Consider the following 10,907-nt stretch of genomic DNA (forward strand, 5'->3'; position numbering starts at 1 on the left):
CAACAGCCTCAGGAAATTATGCTTTAACCAAATCAGAAGAGTTCCCAAATTGTGAGGGGGGAGAAAGGGGATAAAAAGAGGTTCAGAAAGGAAAAAAAAATTAAACAATTAAAAGAAGAAAACAAATAAAGAAAAAATATAAAAAGGAAAAAAAAATATATATATATTAGATAAACTAGTTAAAAAACGTTAAAAAAGAAAAGGGTAAAAGAAAAAAAATTTAGCAGAAGAAGAGAAAACAAATTGAAAATGAAAAAAAAAATTAATTAACTGCAAGGCTAAAGAATCATGGGGAGAAAGCCATGAGTTCCGTGCTTTGCTTTCTCCTCCTCTGGGATTCTGCTGCTCTCCTTGGTACTGAAACTGCACTCCTTGGTAGGTGAACTTGGTCCTGGCTGGATTTCTTGTTGATCTTCTGGGGGAGGGGCCTGTTGTAGTGATTCTCAAGTGTCTTTGCCCCAGGCGGAGTTGCACCGCCCTTACCAGGGGCCGGGCTGAGTAATCCGCTCGGGTTTGCTTTCGGGAGCTTTTGTTCCCTGAGCGCTTTCCATAGAGTTCCGGAGGACAGGAATGAAGATGGCGGCCTCCCAGTCTCCGGCTCGGAGGAGCCGAGAGCCCGGGGCCCCACTCCTCAGTGCGCCCTCAGAGAACAGTGCCCAATTACTCCCGTCACCCTTGCTTCTGGCCGCACTCCAAGCTCACTGAGCCTGCGACCGGTTCAAGGTAACCTGAGTTTAGAGCTCACTCCTCGGCTCTGTCTCTGTAGCCAGCTTCCCCGTTCTAATACCTGTAAGCTCTGCGACACTCAGACACCCCCGATCCTTCTGTGACCCTGCGGGACCTGAGGCCACGCTGACCCCGCGTGGGCTTCACCCCAGTTAAGCCTGTGGAGCGATGTCCCTCAGTGGAGCAGACTTTTAAGAGTCCTGATTTTGTGCTCTGTTGCTCTGCTGCTTGCTGGGGGCCGGCCCCTCCCCCCGTGGTCTATCTTCCCGTCGCTTTGGATTCACTTTTCTGCCAGTCCTACCTTTCAGAAAGTGGTTGATTTTCTGTTTCCAGAATTGCTGTTCTTCTTCTCTTCAATCTCTCATTGGATTTGTAGGTGTTTGCAATCTTTAGATAAGCTATCTAGCTGATCTCCCGCTACCTGAAGTAGTCTTAGCCTGCTACTTCTCCCCCATCTTGACTCCTCCCCACCATTATTGTTTAACAGAAGTCTTAGCCTCAGAAATCAGACAACAAAAAGAAATAAAAGCCATCCAAATTGGAAAGGAAGAAGTCAAACTTTCACTCTGAAGATGACATAATTATCTATGTAGAAAATCTGAAAGACTTCACCAAAAAATTGCTAGAAATAATACATAAATCTAGCAAAGTTGTAGGTTATAAAAATCAATGTACAGAAATCTGTTACTCCAATCAATACGCCAATACTAAAGCAGCAAAAAAAATATCTCAAGAAATTAGATTCATTTGCAATTACACCAAAAACCATAAGATACCTAAAAATAAACCTAACCAAAGAGATAAAAGATCTGCACTCAGAGAACTATAGAACACTTATGAAAGAAACTGAAAAGGACACAAAGAAATGGAAAAGCATTCCATGCTCATGGATTGGAAGAACAAACATTATTAAAATGTCTGTACTACCCAAACTTATCTACATATTCAATGCAATACCTATCAAAATAGCACCAGCATTTTCCATAGGGCTAGAACAATCTTAAAATTTGTATGGACCCACAAAATGACCTGAATAGCCAAAGCAATTCTGAAAAAGAAAAAATAGGAGGCATCAAAATTCCAGATTTCAAACTATAAAACAAAGCTGAAGTTATCAAGACAGTATGGCAGTGGTATAGATGAATGGAATTGAATAGAGGACCCAGAAGTGGACCCACAAATATATGGTCAACTAATTTTTGACAAAACAGCAATGAATATCCAATGGAAAAACTAGAGAGTCTATTCAACAAATAGTGTTGGGAAACTTGGACAGCAATGTGCAAAAGAATAAAACTGGGCCTCTTTCTTACACCATAAACAAAATTAATTCAAAATGGATTAAATACCTAATTGTGAGACAGGAAACCATCAGAATACTAGTGGGAAACATAGGTTATAACCTCTTCCCCATCAGGCAAAGCAACTTCTTACTGGATTTTTCTCCCAAGGCAAGGGGAACAAAAGCAAAAATGAACAACCGGGATTTCACCAAGATAAAAGGTTCTGCATAGTGAAGGAAACAATAAGTGAAACTAAAAGGCAGCCTACATAATGGGGCAAGATATTTGCAAATGACGTATCTGATAAAGGGTTAGTATCCAAAATCTGTAAAGAACTTCTCAAATTCAACACCTGAAAAAAAATCATTTAGTTGAAAAATGGACAGAATACATGAATAGACACTTCTCCAAGACATCTAAATGGCATAGAGACACATGTCAAGATTCTAAGCATCAGTCATCATTAAGGAAATACAAATCAAACCATGATGAAATACCACCTACCACCTGTCAGAATGGCTATAATGAACAACACAAGAAACAACACATTTCGGTGAGGATGTGATGAAAATGGAACTCTCTTGTACTGTTGGTGGAAATGTAAACTGGTGCAGCCACTCTGGAAAATAGTGTGGAGGAGGCTCAAAAATTATAGAACTACCCTATGATCCAGCAATTGCACTACAATGTATTTATCCAAAGGATATGAAAATACTAATATGAAAATACTAAAAGGGGTACATTTTCACCCTGATGTTTATAGCAGTGTTATTAACAATAGTCAAATTATAGAAAGATCCCAAATGTCCATCAACTGATGAATGGATAAAGAAGATGTGGTATATACAGTGGAATATTATTCAGCCATAAATAATAATGATATCTTGACATTTACAAAGACAGGGATGGAGCTAGAGTATAATGCTAAATGAAATACATCAGTCAAAAAAGACAAATACCATATGATCTCACTATACATGGAATTTAAGAAAGAAGATAGATGAATACATGGTTAAAGGGGAAAAAAAAGAGAGGGAAAAAGCCATAAGTGACTTTTAATAACAGACAGAAAACAGGGTTGATGGAAGGAGGTGGGTGGGTAATAGGCTAGATGGGTGATGGCTATTAAAGAAGGCACTTTTTGTAATGAGCTTTAGGCATTGTGCATAACTGATGAATCACTGAATTCTACTCCAGAAACCAGTGTTGCACTCTATATTAACTAATTAAAATTTAAATAAAAAATGAAATAGTAAAAGAAAGGAGAGAAAGAAAGAAAGAAAGAAAGAATCCAGAAATGATGATTTTTCAAGTTCCTCAGATCCTTACAAAGTTCAGTAAATGTTGAAAAGCACTGATTTAGCAGCAGTGGACAAATATCAGAATAATAAAACTAGAAGCAGGGATAGTAGAGGTAGTACCTGCAATAGTACAGGCAAGACTGATGAGGCTATGAACAAAGGTAAATACCTGGAGAGCTAGAGAACTGTGGGGTAACTGGGGTGTTAAGACTCATGTAGGATTTGGTAATAGATTGCATATGAGAGTGAGGGAGTGGGTGGTATGGATGATTCTCAGGTTTCTGTCTTGGAGTTTGAGTGGATGGAGGTGCAATGCAACAAGATAGAAACCACAGATAGAGAAACAAATTTGGAAGAAGACTACAATTTTAGGTCAAAGGTAGAGGTAAAGAGAGGAGTGACCTAAAGTTGTTATTCTTTAATATCAGTTCCCAGACTTTAGTGTATAAAAAAAAAAATTACCTGAGGAGTCTGTTAAAATACAAATTCCTATTCTCTCCCCAATTTCCATTTAGGAAGAATTGGAATGGGGCCCAATGATCTGTTTTTTTTTTTTTTTCTTTTTAAAAATAGCTCCAGTACAGGCTCCTGGGTGGCTCATTCAGTTAAGCTTCTGACAATTGATATCAGCTCTGGTCATGATCTCAGAGTTGTGAGATTGAGTCCCATGTCAGGTTCCACACTCAGCATGGAGTATGCTTAAGATTCTCTCTCCCTCTGCCTCTGCCCATTGGTACTCCCCCTTTCTTTCTCTAAAAATAAATAAATAAAAGCTATAAATAGCCCCAATACAGTATGTAAACTTCTTAAAAATGTACTGAGAAACATTTAAAAATAAAGCTGAAAGTTAATTGAAAATTGCACTATAAGTCTATTTCATGCCTATAAATTGACAACTACTAAGTGACTTAAAAGAAAAGTTTGATCTTGATGGAAATTTAGTAATTTTTTACACAGCTTTGTAAAATGTTCACTCTGTAAAAGGGAAATGATTTTAATGCAAAATTGAAATTGTAAGAGCCCCTGTGTTAGTGATTGCAAGTTAATCTTGATATCAATTAACTTTAATGAAATACTTCAATTTTTACAATTAAAAATAACCAATGTATATGGAAGTATATGCAGATCCATCTCAGTAAACACCTTTTGTATCATCACTGCACATTCATTCCATCTTGAGGAATTTCAGAATCTCTTTGTTCTCCTTTGCCTTGTGAAACATTTCAAAATCCTAAAAGGAATTAAGATTAACCTGTAATATCAGTGCTATTATTTCCACTTATGAAATCATTAAATTCAAGTGTCTAGGTAAGTTTGTTAATTATCTTGTCTGGGCCTTTGCAATCATCTGCCAGCTAAGTTAGATAAAGAAAATTCCCCTTGATATCAGTCATTTCATACTATAATGTATGATGAACAATACTGTGTATCTCAAAACACATAGCATGATATTCTTTCCTTTTATGATATGTTTTTTTCATAATGAAGCACACATTGCTTCAGGAACAATTATCAGGAACATAATTAAGTTATTGTATAAATGAAGAAACCTGGCCCTCACAACCCATAAATGTATTGTTTCCCCATGTATATGACCTTAAGACATGAAATGAAAACAAAATAAAAATATACATTTACTCTTACTCCACAATATTCTTGGCCATTGAATATCTGAGGTGGTAGTGCCTTGGGGTGGAAACTTTCATCCTCATTTCTTGAAGCACTTTCAAACTGACAGAAATATCTATTAATTCATACTTTATTTGGTAAATATCTAAAATTCCGGTAACTTCTTCCTGTCTCTGCTTCACCTACATAGGCAAAAATAGGGAGAGATAGAATGATGTTAATTAACTGCTCTTAATGGTTTATGTTTTATTTTGCCCATTCATTATGCTATGGAAGAGGAATAGCTTTTAATGCTGTGATGTTTCTTTGAGGAGCAAAAATTAGGTAATTTTCTTTTGATAAACACATACACACATATTTAGTAGATATGTAATATGTAAATATGTTTCATGTGTATATGAAGAAATATAGTAAGTTTTCAGTAGGAACTAAAAATCTCTAATGGGCTATAAATATTTGCTATATTGATTTCATACTGTACACGAAGTGGTATGACATTTTGCTAACAGTTGAAGCACACTTTTCAACTCATTACTACATGCTAATATCTATGGTAGCTCTGTGTAGGAAATGGACATGATACCAGGTTTATACCTTTGAAGGAACATACTACATGTTCTAAACCATAATCAGAGACAATGCCTAAGTACAGAGATAAAATCCACAGAGTAAGAAAGTAAAATATATCAGACAATTAAGATTTATAAATAATGTAAGTGAATGAAAGTCATCAGTTCTTCCTATATCCTCTCAGATGAACTGTAATATTTGTAGTAATATCCTCACATTGTCTTTTCCTCTGAAACACTACTGCTAAAGTAAAATTGTAATAATTGGTTATCTTTTAAGCATATTTTATAACTGCAATTTTTTGTTAATAACTAACATAAATCTTAAAATTTGAGTTTTCTACATTTTTCACATGATAATCTTAGGCAATTTTGTCACACAAAATCTCTGATACTAGAATGAGAAAACATATCTGAAAGCAATTTGACAAGTACAAACCCCAGCTTATTCAAGTATGATTTCTGCAAAAGTGCATGGCAGAAAGCTTTTTGTTTGATGACTTGAAAATATAATCCAGTCATGGTTAGAAAACCCTGTCTATTTGCAACTGATTGATGAGAGGTTTCTGAAATTCTATTATGCAACATTTCTTTCTGAGGCTCATTAGTTTTTAAAATACAAAAGCATGGTGCATGTGATTTGTCACATTTTTATAGTGTTTTTCCAAAACTTTTTCAGAGGAACATCATTAAGAGTACAGTTACGTAGACCAGTACTAGTCTGAATATGGTTCATTAGACCAGCAACATCAGCTTTATCCCACTCTGAAACTATAGTATCTGGGAGTGATTCCCAGGAATATTTTAACAAGTCCTCCAGATGATTTTTATGTTACAGTTTGAGAAACACAGACCGACAGTTGGGTGAATCTTCTGTTTCATCCATTGTGGTCCTTATTGATTCCAAATTATTCTCTCTTACAGACTTTTAGTACTGTATTTGATAACATAAATCACAATGTTAAAAAATAGTCAAAAGGCCCCAAATTTTCTTTTTAAAAGTGCTTCTTATTATTGTTGTTTCTTAGTGTCTGGGTGAAATCCCTAATCAAGTTGATAAAGCTTTCTGCAAAAGCAATGTACTCTTTCTAGGCTGAGATCAAATTCCACTGCTCCTTGCACCTATCATGGTGTCTTGACACACAGGAGTGGGATGAATGTTAACCATTCATAATCAATTTCAAATTCTTCAGTTTTTGTGCTTCTCCAAAACCTTGGCAGAATGATGTTCTTAGCCATATAATGGTCCTTCTATAGTTAAGGTGCCTAACGTGATAACCATTAGCCAGCCACATGTGAGTATTGAGCACCTGAAGTGTGGCTAGTCCAAAATAAAATTCTCTGTAAGTACAATATACATACTGGATTTTGAGGACTTAATATGAAAATAATATATGCAACATCTCTTTTTATATATTGATTATATGTTGCATGATAACATTTTGTATATTTTGTGTTAAATAAAATATATTAAAATTAATCTCATCTATTTTTAAGTCACTACTAGAAAATTTAGGATTACATATGTGGCTCACAATGTTGGAAACCACTGTTGTGCAATATTTCCTACATGGCCAAAATAATTCATCTGTAGTCTAAGACATGCCCGATCTATGCAAATATATGTTCTTCTTAGAAATTACCAGTTTGTTTTTCTGGGGTTATCGAGGCTTCATTGAGGATTTTGGCCATTTACTCAATGACATTTCCCTCTCCTATCCTAAACAGTGTCCTTTATCTCTTCCATCTCCCATCCTAAACATCCTAAACATAAAGAACAGGGTTCTTTATCTCTTCCATTTAAAACAACTGCAGGTGTATTGGAAATACTTAAATTAGCTAAGCTCAGGACCCAGAAACCTCCCAGACTGGTTAGTTCTTGGAGCACAATCTGGGTGAGGACAATAAGCACCTTCCTTGTTCTCCCCTGCACCTTCCATCCTTGAAAACCTAGAGAGGAGGGAGCTGAAATGTGAAAGGCAAGGAGGGGATGGTATTGTATTAGCACAATCCTGAAATCCCCAACTAGAGTGTCTTCACTCTAGTCTTGTTTTTTGCCCTCTGAGGCCCTTTTCTTTCCACTCACCTCCCTGGATCCAGACACACTGGTATAATAGACTTTAATGGAGCTCATTATTTCCACTACAAGATTACTTTGGCGAAGTAACTCAGAATCTGTCACTTCACTACTGCTTCAGGCTGAGCTATGCAAAGCCCCAAAGCCTGGCCCTGCCCTTTTCCAAGGCTGTTGCTAAGGGCCTTTGGCCTGAACACTTGGGATTGGCTGTGAAACTAGTGCTCTTGTGGCGCAGGAACGTTGCTGCCTGGTGACTGCAGTCGTGGGGGGAGGGGAAGCACTCTGGGGTGTTAAACTCTTATTAAGGTGTCTTTTCTCTCCTCATCTGCTAGGCGCTGGGGAGGACTAGATGGAGAACTAATGGACTCCATGTTCTTACTGCTTCTTCCATCTCCCTGCATGGGAATGGTGGTAAGCGTTTGGGTTTATGTCTGGCAACAGCAGCTGCAAACCTGAAGAACAAAATGACCAAAATACATCGTGATGAGTAAAGAAACAGAAAAAGTAAAACTTGCATTGCCTAAGTTTGTAAGGACAGAGTAAATGGTACCAGTGCTTACTTGGACAGGAAGGGACCACCAAAGCAACTTTTTTTTTAAAGATTTTATTTATTTTATTTGACAGATAGAGATCACAAGTAGGCAGAGAGGCAGGCAGAGAGAGAGGCAGGAGGAAGCAGGCTCCCTGCTGAGCAGAGAGCCCGATGTGGGGCTCCATCCCAGAACCTTGGGATCATGACTGAGCCGAAGGCAGAGGCTTTAACCCACTGAGCCACCCAGGCGCCCCCAAAGCAACTTTTGATGCATTTTTTCTTAGCCCAGGGAAGTGCCTCCTTTCCCTCTCCCGTGCCCCTCCCTTTTTGAGGACAGAGTGCCTTCCTTCTGGGAGTTGACATTTTGGTTTATGTAATAGTGGGTGCAATAGTGGCTGACTGTCTTAGCACTTCCTCCCTCTATCCCATGTAAAAAGATGACCTTATGCTTTAATGTCCATTTCCTCTTCGATACATTCATAGCTCATTATTCTAGCCTTTATTTTCAAGTAGTTAAAGATAACAATAATATTTACAGGATTTTTTGGCTTTGCCAAAAATGAGCAGTGGAAATTGACAGTGAAGGACTAAAAATCCTCAGCACCTGCTTTTGTGTGAGGCAAATTTGGATTCCATGGCTCCACAACTGAATAATTGTTGATATCTGGCAAATTGCTTCTTTCTGAATGTCATTTTCTCAATCATTAGAGTGTGTATGGTGATGCCTACCTGACAGTATCATGGTGAGGAATAAATGAGTTGAATATGTAACAGTATTTGGCACATGAACTGATATGTCAGTAGTTCAGAAAATGATAATTATTATTGCTGATAAGTGTCAGACTGCTTGCATGATGTTTGGGAACAAGCACATCAGTATGAATAAGATGAAACATTTACCTTCAGGTTACTTAGAGTGATAATTGATAAGGTGAGGTAAATGCAATGTAGAGAAATCTAAACCAGTCTAGATGGGTCAAGGCAGGTATCCCTGAAGAAGTGAAAGCTAATCAGAAAACTGAAAGATGTATAGTATGCCAGGAAATTATATGAAGAAATTTTAGATAGAAGGAACAGTCATGAAGAAATGTAGTAATTGGGGCTTTGGGAGCAAGTTGGAGAAATAGAAACTGAAGAAATAAACAGGGAAAAAAAAAACACATGGACCTTCAGGTCTCATGTTAAAATTTTACCCTAAATCTTTTCAAGGCTGTTTTTTGTTTTATAAAAATGTAAAATTACATCTTCACCTTCTCTCTGCAACCCTCCTCCCAGAGGAAACTGCTATTAACAGTTTGATCTGTATCATTTTTTCACAAACATAATGACATTTATTAAGTCAGTAATAAGAGAAAAAAGTCACTTATAATAGGAAGTTAAGTAAAAAGACTGCTTTTTAAAAAATATGGAATACTTCATGAATTTGCATGTCACCCTTGCACAGGGGCCATGGTAATCTCCTCTGTATTGTTCCAATTTTAGTGTATATGCTGCTGAAGTAGGCACAAGTAAACACCCTTTGAAGTGAGACTGCCTGGGTTCAAACCCAGATTATACTACTTACAACTGTGTAATATAAGGCATCCTACCTAACTTCTCTGAGCCTGTTTTATCATAGGTGAAATGGAAATTACAATATTTTACAGAAATGCTATTATGGTTACATTAATGTATGTGAAGTATTAAAAAATTGCCTGGCACATAGTATACACAAAACACATGATGGAATCATATTGTATATATTGTTCTGTAACTTGCATTCCACTAGTACAGATGAAGGAAATATAGTGTACAGATGAAGAGCATAGGTTTTAAATCTAATTGCCTGATGCAAATCCTAGTTTCATCATTGACTAGAATTATGAACCTCAACATGTATATAACATTTCTTTATTTCCTTTGTAAAGTGAAAATAATAGCCTATGTTTTTTTTAAGTTTTTATTTGGATTCCAGTTAGTTAATATACAGTGTAATAGTAGTTTCAGGTGTATAATGTACTGATTAACACAACCATACAACATCTAGTGCTCATGACAACAACAACAAGTGCACTCCTTAATACCCATCACCTACTTAACACATCCCCCCCCAACCTCTATTCTGGTAACCACCAGTTTGTTCTCTATAGTTAAGAGCTAGTCTTTGGTTTGCCTCTTTTTTTTTGTACCTTTGCATTTTTTTTTCGTAAATTCCACATATGTATGAAATCATATGGTATTTGTCTTTCTCTGATTTATTTCACTTAGCACAGTACTCTCTAGCTTCATCCATGTTGTTCCAAAAGGCAAGATTTAATTCTTTTTTATGGCTCAGTAACATTCCATTATGTCTGCATATACACATACATATACATATAGATAACATGTCTTTTTTAAAACTATTTTATTTTTTAAAAGATTTTATTCAGGGGCGCCTGAGTGGCTCAGTGGGTTAAAGCCTCTGCTTTCGGCTCAGGTCATGATCCCAGGGTCCTGGGATCGAGTCCCACATCAGGCTCTCTGCTCAGCAGGGAGCCTGCTTCCCTCCCTCTCTCTCTGCCTGCCTCTCTGCCTACTTGTGATCTGTCTGTCAAATAAATAAATAAAATCTTAAAAAAAAAGATTTTATTCAGTTATTTTACATACATAGAGAGAGATATCACAAGTAGGCAGAGAGGCAGGCAAAGAGAGAGTGGGGAGCCAGCTCCCTGCTGAGCAGAGAGCCCAATGAGGGGCTTGATCCCAGAACCCTAAGATCATGAATGACCTGTGCTGAAGGCAGAGGCTTAACCCACTGGACCAGCCAGGTGC

General features: G+C 37.1%; 1 non-coding gene and 1 pseudogene across 1 annotated transcript; both read right to left on the bottom strand.

The window, feature by feature from the left end:
- Positions 1–4,337: 4,337 nt before the first annotated feature.
- LOC116856936 lies at positions 4,338–7,723 on the bottom strand (annotated as a pseudogene).
- Positions 7,724–9,516: 1,793 nt separating this feature from the next.
- Positions 9,517–9,623, bottom strand: LOC116856939. Its single transcript, XR_004380655.1, has one exon. It is a non-coding gene; the product is annotated as a U6 spliceosomal RNA (small nuclear RNA).
- Between the last annotated feature and the right edge of the window lie 1,284 nt (positions 9,624–10,907).

This window comes from Lontra canadensis, unplaced genomic scaffold (genome assembly GCF_010015895.1).
Source record: "Lontra canadensis isolate GAN:19392208 unplaced genomic scaffold, GSC_riverotter_1.0 scaffold114, whole genome shotgun sequence".
NCBI classification, from domain to species: Eukaryota; Metazoa; Chordata; class Mammalia; order Carnivora; family Mustelidae; genus Lontra; species Lontra canadensis.